At 45.1% G+C, this 14855-nt stretch overlaps 1 long non-coding RNA gene across 1 annotated transcript; it reads left to right on the top strand.

The window, feature by feature from the left end:
• Positions 1–11508: 11508 nt before the first annotated feature.
• Positions 11509–12743, top strand: LOC123099249 (uncharacterized). The gene is made up of 4 exons (XR_006448138.1): positions 11509–11837; positions 11932–11998; positions 12126–12194; positions 12550–12743. It is a non-coding gene; the product is annotated as an uncharacterized lncRNA (long non-coding RNA).
• Positions 12744–14855: the final 2112 nt, after the last annotated feature.

The raw sequence follows: 14855 nt of genomic DNA, 5'->3' as shown, positions 1-14855 counted from the left end.
GTTCAAGGCATTGCAACATATAAGGGCAAAATCATACAAGCTACGCGCGATTTTGGTTGATTTTGGTGGAACTGCACAAAAGAACAGCTGGTTTATTTAGCACGAGGTGCCATGTCAATGTCCGAACTGATGGCAAACCATGCCCATTCCACAATCGTAGGCATTTGATATTTTGGAATTGGACAACCTTGTCAAATTGTGCTCATTGATTTTAGCAAGAAGACATGCGTTTGATATTTTCAAATGGCACGCCCTTTGCTGTCAGCAGTGTCGATTAATTTTTTTCTTTATTCTTCAGTTGTGAAGTAAATATTGGTTCTGACATGTGAATCGCTGAGATGCATAATCATCGATTTTTTTAAATGTTCTCTATGAATTGCCAGGCCTGTGTGTTTGATTGCAATGTACAGGAACGCTAAAAAGCTGCTCAAATTCATTGTACTCCTTCTGTTCCTTTTTACTTCGCACATTGTGAAAGTGCATACTTTTTTATATAAGATTGGTCAAAGTAGAGATACTTTGACTGCAGACAAAACTTGTATGCAGACTAGAAAGGACAAGAGGGAGTACATGTGAAACTGCTGCAAACGAGGTGATCAACCTGGGAATAATGCTAGTACGTATTGTTTTGCATGTTCGTCCAATGCCAGTGATACAAGAATTTTAACTAATCAAAATAAATTCATTCATACACGGTTGGATTTCATATAAACATACTGGATTTCATTACATTTCATACTTTTTCAACTAAAAAGGGGTGCGCTAGAGGTATAATTAATTAACCGAAGCTACCCACCTGTGTCCGGCTGAGCCGAATAGAAGCTTCAGTGACTTAACTGCAGGTGCAGTTGCATAACTGACATGTGGCCCAGATGCCTGTTGGGACCACGTGTCTGTCAGCCAACTGCACCAGCAGTTAAGTAGAAGAAGCGTCCTTCTCCAACATAGCTCTGTAACTCCACATCGCTGCCAAGATGCTAACCGGCCATCAATGGTCAACCTGCCTAGCTTGGCTTCAACCAGAGGGTAGCAGTGGTGGCCTTACATGGACCCGAGTGGTGGCGACCTACCATGTTCTACTCTTCCTCGTTTTCTGTGTGGCACGACCTCGTTGGCAGCGAGGCGGGGCCTCGATGGAGCCGGTGATGTCCTCTGTCTCGTTGTCGACGGGCGGCGCCTCGGCGTAGCGGGGGAAATCCTCCCCCTCGTTGTCGGTAGGGTGGGGCCTCGGCTGAGCCAGCGATGTCCTCTGCCTTGTTGTTGGCAGGGCGGGGCCTCGACGGAGCCGATGGTGTCCTCTACCTCGTTGTTGGCGACGCGGGGCCTCGGCGGAGCAGGGCCTCGTCGACGCCAGCGGAGCGGGGACTCGTCGGAGCCGGCATTGTCCTCTGCCTCGTCCTTGGTCTCGCCAAACAGTGCCTCGCCCGCTTCATCGGCCTCTTTGTAGGCGGACGCAGCCTCCGCCACCCGCATGTGGTACCTCTAGTGCTCGAGGCGGCTGATGACCCACAAGTGTAGGGGATCTATCGTAGTCCTTTCAATAAGTAAGAGTGTCAAACCCAACGAGGAGCAGAAGGAAATGATAAGCGGTTTTTAGTAAGGTTTTCTCTGCAAGCACTGAAATTGTAGGTAACAGATAGTTTTGTGATAAGATAACTTATAACGGGTAACAAGCAATGAAAGTAAATAAAGTGCAGCAAGGTGGCCAATCCTTTTTGTAGCAAAGGATAAGCCTGGACAATTTCTTATAATGAGAAAAGAGCTCCCGAGGACACATGGGAATTATCGTCAAGCTAGTTTTCATCACGCTCATATGATTCGCGTTCGGTACTTTGATAATTTGATATGTGGGTGGACCGGTGCTTGGGTACTGCCCTTACTTGTACAAGCATCCCACTTATGATTAACCCCTATTGCAAGCATCCTCAACTACAAAAGAAGTATTAAGGTAAACCTAACCACAGCATTAGACATATGGATCCAAATCAGCCCCTAACGAAGCAACACATAAACTAGGGTTTAAGCTTCTATCACTCTAGCAACCCATCATCTACTTATTACTTCCCAATGCCTTCCTCTAGGCCCAAATAATGGTGAGTGTCATGTAGTCAACGTTCACATAACACCACTAGAGGAAAGACAACATACATCTCATCAAAATATCGAATGAATACCAAATTCACATGACTACTAATAGCAAGACTTCACCCATGTCCCCGGGAACAAATGTAACTACTCACAAAGCATATCCATGTTCATAGTCAGAGGAGTAATAATATGCATTAAGGATCTAAACATATGATCTTCCACCAAGTAAACCAATTAGCATCAACTACAAGGAGTAATCAACACTACTAGCAACCCATAGGTACCAATTTGTGGTTTGGATACAAGATTGGATACAAGAGATGAACTAGGGTTTTGAGAGGAGATTGTGCTGGTGAAGATGTTGATGGAGATTGACCCTCTCCCGATGGGAGGATTGTTGGTGATGATTTCCCCCACCCGGGGGGAAGTGTCCCCAGCAGAACAGCTCCGCTGGAGCCCTAGATTGGTTCCGCCAAGGTTCCGCCTCGTGGCGGCGGATTTTCGTCCCGTAAGCTTTCCCATGATTTTTTCCAGGGTAAAATCCTTCATATAGCAGAAGATGGACACCGGAGGGCCACCAGGGGGCCCAGGAGACAGGGGGCGCGCCCAGTAGGGGTGGGAGCGCCCCCACCCTCCTGGACAGGGTGTGTGCCCCCTGAGGTGTTTCTTCCACTCAATAATTCTTATTAAGTCCAAAAGTAAGTTTCGTGGAGTTTCAGGATTTTTGGAGCAGTGCAGAATAGGTTTCCAATGTTTGCTCCTTTTCCAGCCAGAATTCCAGCAGCCGGCATTCCCCCTCTTCATGGTAAACCTTGTAAAATAAGAGAGAATAGTCATAAGTATTTAGGTATAATGTGTAATAATAGCCCATAATGCAATAAATATTGATATAAAAGCATGATGCAAAATGGACGTATCAGCGGCCCTCGCGGGTGGAGCGGTACGAGTCGAGCAGTGCCTCCTGCTCCGCCCACTCCGCGATGATATGCTCCTCCGCTGGCATGTGCTCCTGGAGGAGATGGTGGTTATAGGCGGCGTCGGCCTGCGCCTCCCGGAACTGCTCCTCACTCTTCTGCCTCACCGTGTCCATATATTGGGCACGAGCCTTGCCGATGGTCATGGTGCAATGCACCGGCGAGGATGGCACGGAGGAGGGGGTTGGCATCGGATCGTCGACTACCATGTTCTCCATTGGGACGTCTTCATCCTCCGGCTGCCTGCCAGCCAGCCAGTCGACAGCAATGGCTGCCATCTCCTTGTGGTCTGTCGTCCGCCCGTCCCGAAGAGCGCTGGAGCGCGAGGAAGCCATGGTAGGCAGTAGTGGTGTCGACAGGAGAAAGAGAACAGATGCGGGTGACTACGGCTATGGCCGGTGCAACAATTTATATAGCAATGATGGGCAGAGGAGGGACGGACGTGTGGAGCCGGAGTAGCCGCCTCGGCAACCGCGTATCATTAATGTGGGCGGCAGACGAACAGACGGAAGACACTTGTGTCGTTTGAAGGCGGGGCAATCGCCTGCACCGGGAAGTGGGACGGGCGGCGCTGACCGTTTCGGACGGAAAGCGCGTGTGGGCGAGGAGATGACTTTACTTGGAGAGGATGATAGTGGGGACCCACCAGGGCCATAGCCTCACGTACGCAAGTGCCTCCTTATTATATAAAACTATAAATTTTTTTGCTTCCTCCTGGTTTCCTGACATCATGGTCCCACACCATTGTCAACCTATCTATTTAATAAATGAGAGAATTGCACAAGAAGCGGCCGACAGCTGGGACCAAGTAGCTCGAGCAGTATTTGTGTTTTTGAGGTGTGAGCACTGCAGAGTTTTTATTGAGTGATGTTTAGCCCAGATGTTAATTTTTCTCCTCTGAACAACAACGAAAACATCGCTCTAGGTATTAACTGGGCTGGTTGTGGCCCATCTAGCCCAGGCCAGATATCCAGCCCAGATATTATTATTTTTTTCAAGCTGAAAATGGCTAGCCCAGCTATACTTTTTTTAGAAAAACCCAGACAAGGTCAAGTTGTTATTCTTCGCCCCGCTGGGCTGCAAATCTTTCCTAGGAAGGATGCATTAGGCTTAACAAGAAAATGGGCTTTAAGAAATAATAAATGGGATGTAATTATAAAAACTAGGCAGTAACTATAAAAAAATGCACCAAACATGTAATTACTTTATAAAATATTGTTTTTGGATATTGAAAATTTTAATTTCATTAATTGTTGCGAGCGCAATGTTTCGTTGGATTTTTAGGTAATATAAATTTATATTGAAATTGTATTTAATCTGACTAGAAATTTCGGGATAAAAATATTTCGGATCCCATCAAAACAAATTGTAAATGAGCTGTAATAAATTCCATTAGAATTCAAAAATGGGCTGCTCATTCTTACAAATCTCAAATGGGCTATAACTTCTCTGCCACACAATTGTGGCCTTACTAAGTTGACGCGTCCCCTAAAAAAAGAGTTGACGCGTATGCAAGGCTTTGTCAACTTATAGTTAACACACGGTTCTAGCAGCAGTGGCCGTTGGATGTCCATCCAACGGATGCCGTGCTTCTTCTTCAATCTCGGATATTCTAACTTCACCCGCCCAAAAAATGATTCCTCCCCTGACATCTAGGGCGCATCGTTTCGGAAGCTGACTTGTGGGCCTACTAAGTTGACGCGTACCAATGGCTTTGTCAACTTAGTCAATATAAACGATTCTAGCTGCAGTGACCGTATGATGTCCATCCAACGGCCGTCGTGCTTCTTCAACCTCTGGTCTTGTTGCTCTAGCCGCCCAAAGCAGCGCCGGTCGTGCCGCCTACTCTTTCCTCCCGTGGCCAGCTGTGGTGCCACGGAGGCCTCACCACCCCCTACTACTCCCACCTCTGGCCAGGCCATCCCTCCACTCACTCACACCCCTTGTTATTCCGCGGCGATGGCAGCCTCACACCGCAGCCGAACCAGTGAACCCTCGTACTCCTCTCCACGTGGGCATCCACTGCCGCGTCTTCCCCGGCTCCGCGTCGTCCCCTTCCTAGGCCTCACCGTCGTCCACTGCCGTGGTTCTCTCGGCGCGGCGTGGTCAATATGGTCAACGACCGACTTCCATCGGAAGAGTACTGTACGTGAAGAGGCTGACAGCTGGGTGCACGGCAGCCGCAAGGAAGTGCCTCCTTGTTAAGCGCAAAATAATTATTCCTCTACCTGACAGCGAGGACCCACTGGACGGGCCACCATATTTCGTGAAAAAACGTTTCCCCCCGACAGCTGGGACTCACCAGCTACATCTTTGCACGCAAGGAAGTGCGCCCGGGCAAAAAAACGATTCGCCCCCTTGACTGTTGGGACCTACCAGCTACATCTTCGCACGCAAGGAAGTGCCGGACAGTCGGAACCCACCTGGTCGAAGCGTACGTAGCATTATCATTCTGGTCACGAACGTGTACGTACATACTGGTCGATGTAGAGGCGCACACGTGTCGTCGTAGAGGCGCGCACGTAGCATGTACACTTATGTACAGTGACCAGGGTGCAAGAAATAAAATACAGCCACATACGTACATACAGGCGGGGTCTCGAACGCCTACTCACGCATACGTATGACCAGGGCTCGTGTACATGGCTGGGTCGAAACGGAGAAACAACGTTGTTGTCGTGTTCATGGGGAGCCAACCGGCTGGGGTTGGAACAGAATGCGTCATCGTGTTCATCGGGAGGGCTTGGACGGAACAGCCGATGGAAACAAGGCCTAGCGTACCGCAGAATGAAGGAAATGGCCTTGTGTTCGACCGGCCACGTATCGAAACGGGATCCTGTTCATCGGGAGGGGTATGGCGTACCGCAAAACGGAGGAAACAGACTTGTATTGGACCTCCTATGGTTGAAACGGGGTCCTATTGATCGGAAGGGGTGTGACGTACCGCAAAACGGAGGAAACAGACTTGTGTTGGAGCGCTTCAGTCGAAACGGGGGTCATGTTCATCGGGAGGGTGTGGCGTACTGCAAAATGGGACTCCATGGGATATTGTTCATCTCCACCATCGACCTCCTCCAGCCTCCACGGGCTACTGTTTATCCACCGTCGACCTCCTCCAGCCTCCACCTGCGACTGTTCATCCACGGGCTCCTGTTCATCCAGCCTCCACTGCGTGCTACTCCACCGGCTACTGTTCAACCACCCCTCTCCACGGGCCCCTATTCATCCAGCCCTCCACCGTCTCCTGTTCATCCAGCCCTCCACCGTCTACTGTTCATCCAACCCTCCACGGGGTCGTCCTGTTCATCCAGCCCTCCACGGGGTCCTGTTCATCCAGCCCCAACCGGCTCGATCGATCGGGGTCCTGTTCATCCAGAGGCAACACCACGAGGTCCTGTTCATCCACCCCCACCGGGAGCTGTTCATCCAAACCCCCTCAGCAACGCTCACTATTCATCCAGAGGCAGCATCGATCGGCTTCAGTTAGCAGCAGTAGCAAAGGAATCGCTCGATCGGGTTCAGTTACCAGCCATCGATCAATCGCTCGGGTTTAGTAACGCGTAGCCTGCAGTGCAATTGCTCGGGTTCAGTAGACGAACGCATCGCTCGGGTTCAAAATTAGAGCCCAATGCCTCGCACGCACGCGCATGCATGTACGAGAGAAATGCACAAACCTCCGTGCATCTCTCGGTCCCGATCACCCATCGTAACCAGGAACTCCCTGATATTTTCCTCGCCCTCGCTTCTACCACGGTTTTTTCCGTCATGGACGGCCCAAAGAATGTCATGCAGCTGCATCTCCGGCCCGCCCTGGATGAAAAGCCCATTTTCTGTCATGATTTTTTGTCATAGAAGTAGGAGCCCACCACATCTATGATGATACCGGGTTTTGTCACAATTATCGTCATAGAAGTGTCATAAGTATGACAGGAAAAAAATGCATTCGGCCAAAATGTGACGGATGTGTCTTTTTTTAGTGTATACATGTTCCTCTGACTATGAGATTATGCAACTCTCGAATACCGGAGGAACACCTTGTGTGCTATCAAAAGTCACAACGTAACTAGGTGATTATAAAGATGCTCTACAGGTGTCTCCGAAGGTGTTTGTTGGGTTGGCATAGATCAAGATTAGGATTTGTCACTCCGTGTATCGGAGAGGTGTCTCTGGGCCCTCTCGGTAATGCTCATCACTATAAGCCTTGTAAGCAATGTGATTAATGAGTTAGTTGCAAGATGAAGCATTACGGCATGAGTAAAGAGACTTGCCGGTAACAAGATTGAACTAGGATGATGATACCGACGATCGAATCTCGGGCAAGTAACATACCGATGACAAAGGGAATGACGTTGTTGTTATGCGGTTTGACCAATAAAGATCTTCTTAGAATATGTAGGAACCAATATGAGCATCCAGGTTCCGCTATTGGTTATTGACCAGAGATATGTCTCGGTCATGTCTACATAGTTCTCGAAGCCGTAGGGTCCGCACGCTTAATGTTCGATGACGATTTGTGTTATGAGTTATGTGATTTGATGACTGAAGTTTGTTCAAAGTCCCGTATGAGATCACGGACATGATAAGGAGTCTCAAAATGGTCGAGAGGTAAAAATTGATATATTGGAAGGTTATATTCGTACACCGGAATAGTTCCGGAGTGATTCGGGTATTTTTGGAGTACCGGGAGGTTACCGGAAACCCCCCCCCCTCCCGAGGAAAAAGTGGGACTTCATGGGCTTTAGTGGAAAGGAGAGGAGGGCCGCAAGGGTGTCCCCCCCCATGGCAAGTCCGAATTGGACTAGGGAGGGGGCGGTGCCCCCCTCTTTCCTTCTCCCTCTCCTCCTCCTTCCCTTTCTCCCCCTCTTGGAAAAGGAAGGGGAGTCCAACTAGGATTAGGAATCCTAGTTGGACCCCCCCGTATGGTGCGCCCCTCCTGGCCGCCGGCCTCCTCCTCTCCCTCCTTTATATAAATGGCCAGGGGCACCCCAAAGCACAACAGACGATCTCTTAGCCGTGTGCGGTGCCCCTCTCCACAGTTTAACACCTCGGTGATATTGTCGTAGTGCTTAGGCAAAGCCCTGCGCCGGTAACTTCATCATCACCATTGCCACGCCGTCGTGCTGACGGAACTCTCCCTCGTCCTTAGCTGGATCAAGAGCACGAGGGACGTCATCGTGCTGAACGTGTGGTGAACACGGAGGTGTCGTACGTTCGGTACTTGGATCGGTTGGATCGTGAAGATGTTCGACTACATCAACCGCGTTACTAAACGCTTTCTCTTTCGGTCTACGAGGGTACGTGTACACACTCTCACGTCTCGTTATGCATCTCCTAAATAGATCTTGCGTGATCGTAGGAATTTTTTTGAATTACTACGTTCCCCAACACTCTGGTCAATAACCAATAGCGGGACTTGGATGTCCATATTGGTTCCTACATATTCCACGAAGATCTTTTATCGGTTGAACCACGATGTCAAGGATTTGGTTAATCCCATATGCAGTTCCCTTTGTCCGTCGGTATGTTACTTGCCCGAGATTCGATCATCAGTATTTCATACCTAGTCCAGTCTCGCTACTGGCAGGTCTCTTTACTTGTTTTGTAATACAAGATCCCATGACTAACTCCTTAGTCACATTGCTTGCAAGTTTCTTGTGATATTGTATTACCGAGAGGGCCCAAAAATACCTCTCCGTCAAACGGAGTGATAAATCACAGTCTCGATCCATGCCAACCCAATAGACACCCTCAGAGATACCTGTATAGCACCTTTATGATCACCCAGTTACGAAGTGAAGTTTGATAGCACACAAGGCATTCCTCTGGTATCCGGGAGTTACATGATCTCATGGTCGAAGGAACAGATACTTGGCATGAAGAAAGCTACATCAAATAACTCAAACGATCTGATGCTAAGCTTATGGTTGGGTCAAGTCCATCACATCATTCTCCTAATGATGTGATCCCGTTATCAAATGAGAACTCATGTTATGGTTAAGAAACCTTAACCATCTTTGATCAATGAGCTAGTCTAGTAGAGGCTGACTAGGGACACGGTGTAGTTTATGTATTCACACATGTATTTAAGTTTTTGATCAATACAATTCTAGCATGAATAATAAACTTTTATCATGAATGGAAATATGCTAATAACCATTTTATTATTGCCTCTAGAGCATATTTCCAACACAAACACATTACCATTTACAACTTATGAAAAAATAAAATCAATATTGAGTAGTGTCGAAAAGTAAATGTCACTATTCATTTCTATTTTTTCCATAGCGAGTAAATGGTAATGCGTTTGAACTAAGAATTCTGCATGGCAATAGAGCATCACCCTGTTAACATCCCATATTCTTTTTACATTTTTTTGAAACTTTCAAACGTGGTTCCCACGAAGTTTTCTGTCAAATTTGGTTTCCATGTGATATTGTCTAGTAACATACAGTAGTACATATGATGATGGACGCTGCCAACGAATTCGCATTTGGATCATTCGTTCTATCATTTCTGTCTCGAGTTCATGTGGTAATCCAAGATGTAGTCTCGCTAGCCAGGCTAGCGGCCAAGATGAAGCCCATCCTGCATATCCTTTATATGTAGTGATGAGCATCCAGCCTGCGGATCCTATTTCCTGCAAGTGCTCCTTTAAATTTGGGAGATTTTTTGAAATACGTGAACAATTTTTAAATTCATGAACATTTTACAAATAGATGAACATTTTTGAAATATGGAAACAATTTTCAAACTCGTGTTAATTTAAATCTAGTACCTTCTTATAAATTTGTGAACATACACACTAATATAATTTCAAATTCATGAACATTTTATGAAATCCAGGAACAATTTTCAAATTCACGATCGTTTTTTGAAAAACAGGTATAAGTTTGAAATTCATGAACATTTAATTTAAATTTGGGTATTTTTCATATTCACTAACGTTTTTTAAAATCCACACACAATCTTCAAATTCATGACCATATTTGGAACCCTTTTTGAAACACAGGAAATTTTCGAATTTGAGAAATTTTGGAAATTCAATTTAAAAATCCAGAAATAGTTTTCAAATTTACGAACATTTTTGGTACTTAGAATTTGTAAATCCGTTTTTTTCTTTAAAAGTAAAATAAAAAATATATAAGGGAAACAAAAAAAGGATGAAAACGTACCGCCCCTCCCTGTAATGGGCTAGTCCAAAGCGCACGGGGTACGCGTTTTCTCGTTTTTTCGCCCGAACAGGTTGGTGGCTTCCTATTTGCTGCCTGTGGGCGGTAAATAGTCGAGCCTTCGCCAAGGGCAGGCATTAACGGGCCGGCCCAAATGTCCTTCCTTCGCTGGCTGTTTTACTTTTTTGTTTTGTCATTTTTTTTCATTTTTCTTCTGCTTCGGTTTTTTCTTTTTTTCATGTTTAAGATTTTTCTTCTTATTTGTGCACTTTTTTATTTTTGTACCTATTGCATTATACGGTGAACATTTTATCTAATATACGGTGATTTTTTTAATGTATTCCCCAATCTGGAAATCTCTTATGAAAGTTAAAGATCTCTTTATGGCGGTAGAAAGGTAGTTGTCCATTCTAGGACAGTTGTGTGGCTGTTCATAAGAGATCTTTAACTTTATTGATCCTTGTTTTCAGTTTATCTGGGGTGCTCAAACACCCTTATGTGAAAAATACCCCCTCCTTTTCTGTATATGCAATTACCCAACAGTGTTGCTCAATATCGAGAGAGATACACTGGTGATCTGTTTAGGAGCAGGATGAACGTGGATCTGTTCAAGCAGTGGACAGAGATTCCGGATGTGATCAATAATCTTAATTTGTCTACTAACCCTGACAAGGTTGAGTGGGCGTTGGGAGCTAAGTGATGTTACACAACTAACTCTATATATGACTATTTGGAAAAAGATTTGGCCGGCTGTGATTATAAGTGGATTTGGAAAGCTAAGTTCCACTCTAAATCCAAAATTTTCTTTTGCAGCTTTCCTAAGATGTTGTTCTATAGGCAGACAAAGACATTGCAAATGCAACAACATAAGTATATGCATTCTTTGACCATACGTTTGAATTGGAAATGTTTAATGGTTCTATATAATTCATTGTAAATTAGAAACATTTATGAGTACACACCTTACGATGAACTAAATGAGGTCAAGATTTTTTAAAAAAATTATGACGTACATGATGTTTATTTTGAGAATTAAAAATATTTAAAATGATAATATATAGATTATAGCATATGAAATTGTAGATTAAAAATTTCTAGGCACGCAAAAGCGCGGGTAGCCTCACTAGTTACATTAATAATAAACTAGCTGGCATCCATATTGCACAGATTTGAACAACACTGTTCAAATCAGAAAATAACATCTAATTACAACTAATTCGTGCGCTCGATTCCTCTCCACCGGGATGCCGACATGTCATCCTCCGAGATGTCAATGAAGTCCTCGTGGTCGTAGCCACAACAGGCGCCATGCCAAACGTGGGATGGAGGAGCTGCCGGAGTAGGGGAGGTTGGCTTTATTCGCCCGCTCCGTTTTCTTTATTCGCCCAATATTTATCCCCCTATGGTGTGAGACGCCCCCTCCTGCTCTCCTGTCCAAGCTAAATCGGCAGCCGCTAGGCTCCTTACATGTCGCAGCTCAGACGATCGAGAAGGAGAATTGAGAAGGATAGATCAGGTGGCGACTGTGAGGGACAGAGAAGGCCTGAAAACATGGTGGCGGCTGGGTCGACGGGAGAGAGAAGGGGCGTGCTGTGGCGGCCTCCAGGTCAAAATCGTTACAAAATCCTTCTGGTATCATCTCTAATTTCTCCCTTGGTTCTAACCACCACTTCGTATCCTAACAAAAATTGCCCCCACAGGCGCCCGAATCTCCCTTATTCGCTCCTCCAGGTCACTGCCGTGTCGCCTACCGTCTCCCTCGGACAGGTGAGTTCACCGTCGATGATGCCTCCTCCAACCACGTGTGGTACCCGTGGTCCTGGTCAAGGTAATCATCAATTCTATCAATTCTATTGGCGCCAGTTCCTTCGCTTACCCTCACTGTTAGCCCCAGGTTCGTTGCAAACTTCCAACAGATAATGGCGAGGAGACGCAATTCCCTAGCAGCAATTTTCTTTTAGAGGTATATGTATTAGTTCTGTATGAGTTTCTTTATTTTTTAATAAATGAATGGGAACGCCATCAACAAAGTAGCATAAAATCTTATAGGTTTTGCCAGTCCAAGTGCAATCCATGCAGTTCACAATCCTTAGATGACAGTAGAAATAAAATTATTACGTATTTCAGTCTGATGTTCTGTGCAATTCAACGAGCTTAATTAGATGTGTAGTTGATGTGTTATTAATTGATCCAACTACCAAATGCTACTCTATGAAATTAGTTGTGTTTTAGCGCCATTGTAATAGCGAACATAGTCTGCTATGTAATATGAAGACTCCATCAACTCTTTGTCATTTCTTTTATTCTCATGCGCCCAGACCTGCTGATGATTTGCGTGGGGATGTTGTTGGCCATGTGTGTTAGGGTCACAGCTCATGGGAGAGATGTCAGAGCTCAGTCAGTTATATAGGGGACTACATCGAGGTCGAGGTACACATGTACTGAACGTTCATCCTGTGTAGTTGTCGTAGCATGACCAGGTATAGTAGGGAAGTACCGAAGTAGCATTTGTAATGGGCGCAAGCAAATATTGCTTTACTACAGAAGCAGCAAAAACTTAGCGTATGTTGGCAGCCACCACAACATGTCAAGCGATAGCATGAGCAAATCGGAGAACGAGTAGTTGTGGACTGGGAGGATGATTTCTTTTTGTACATTTTTTGTTAGTATTTTATTACATGATAGTAGTTCATTGGTGCAAAAATTTACAACCAAATTAAATTACTATTTTAAAGATACAATCATAAGAACTACATATTCCCGCAGCAACGCGCGGGGTATAATCTAGTTTTGCAAGTTTGTGCACCAAACTGACCGTCACGTGCAAGTTTTATGACTCCCGGTGTATTTACCTCTTTGGCGAAATACCACCGGCATCTGGAAAGATTTGCCGTGCCGCTAACTAACTATTCCTATAAAGGTCTCCATACCAGTGTAATAATGTGTTTAAGTTTGGAAAGAGGGTTGGAGGAGCGATGGATACAACAGTGGGCTCTAAATTATCAGTAATCCTAGTACACACACTTCACTACTAAGCATTATATTCAAATTGATTATTTTTCATCTTAAGTACCAATGTTTTCTAAAAAAGAGATTTTGCACTTTGTAAAAAAGTGCAAAATCCACTTTTTAAGCCGCTGACACTTTTTTTTGAAAAGAAGTGGAACTCTGGCTAACTAAACGTGGATGTTTTGAAAACTAATCCGAGCCTCTCAAAAAAGGATTGGCAAAACCGATATATTTAGATCTTGGCAATACCAATATATTATCTAGTTCTCAGGTCATGCAAGACGGCTAGACAAGCGCCAACAATAATTAGTCAAGTCCAGTTGATCGGCCATGTGTGGTGTGTGAGGCTCCGTTCAAAAACTGAATAGAGACTACAAAAGCGGGATCAAAACCAGTTTGGGGGAGAAGTGTAGTACACGAAAGTTAATTTGAAGGTCGAATTGAAAAGTCCGTGCAGATATAGCCAAACTCAGAATCTTTAATGTTTGTTTGCTAATGTGACATATCCTCTTTCTCCCAATCTGCCATGCTTATCACCCAAATATCAATGGAGAGGCCACTTCAGACTATCCCCCTCCAAAGAACAACTATAAATATCCCTTTCACTTATGGGTCGAAGCAATTGCTAAATTGTGATTGTTTGATTCCTGTTGCCCCTAGCAATGCACGAGCATTGTCCTATTGATTATAGTGGGTCGGTAGTTTAGTAGTTGGTGGAAAATCGAAAGGGGTGGACATATAATGACATAAATTGTGAATAAGAATGGCACAACTGAGAATAAAATAAAAAGGAAGTAAAAAGAGAATGCAAAAACTGAAAACAAAAATGGCAAAAAATAAAATAAAAACCCCAGTGCTTAAGGCCTATGGTCCACCTGCGTCTTGGGCTGTCCCATTTTGTAGGCACTTCAGGCAAGATTTTGTTTGGTCACGCAATAGGAGACACATAGTTGCGCTCCTAAGGGCCATCCAAGTGTCGTGTGTGGCCTTGTCCGAGTCAGGAACAACTCAGTTACTCCTGTTGGCTGACTACCTCCACATTCTGCAACTACACAAGGCCCAATACTCTACAAAACATTTTCTTCTTGCCCACGCCAATCATTCTCTCGCGTTGGGCTTGTCCATTTAGTGATTAGTCCCACATCACTTGGCTACACAAAATGGGGTCGGGAGCTTGGCTATTTATTAGGGTGGGGTGCCACGCATGGAAGGCATCCATATACTTGGTGAGCCCAACGCAGGGCATGCCATTGGGGGGCATTAGTAGCTCTACTTCCGATTCATTCAATCCAATGCAAGCAAATTGTGTATCAAACGGATTGACTTTCGACCTCAACTGTTCTATCAGCCAGATTCCAAACCAGTGTGCTAATCTTACGGACGGTTGTGGGCAACTCTTTGAGTTTTCTCAAAGAGAAACAATGCAAATAAACCAATTACATGATTTCTATGCTTGCATGCCAGATAAAACTGGTTTTCATCTCAATCAAATGCAGAATAACTCAGTTGATTTTGGCCATTATATGCATTCTTCTACAGAGAACACATCCAAATCCGATGAGATGATTCATGGTCATATGATGCCAAAATATCCAGCTTCACATCTTCAACATAG

The sequence above is a fragment of the Triticum aestivum genome, chromosome 1B, assembly GCF_018294505.1.
Source record: "Triticum aestivum cultivar Chinese Spring chromosome 1B, IWGSC CS RefSeq v2.1, whole genome shotgun sequence".
Lineage (NCBI taxonomy): Eukaryota > Viridiplantae > Streptophyta > Magnoliopsida > Poales > Poaceae > Triticum > Triticum aestivum.
The sequence above is the reverse complement of the archived record's forward strand: the minus strand, read 5'-3'. Positions and strand labels throughout refer to the sequence as shown.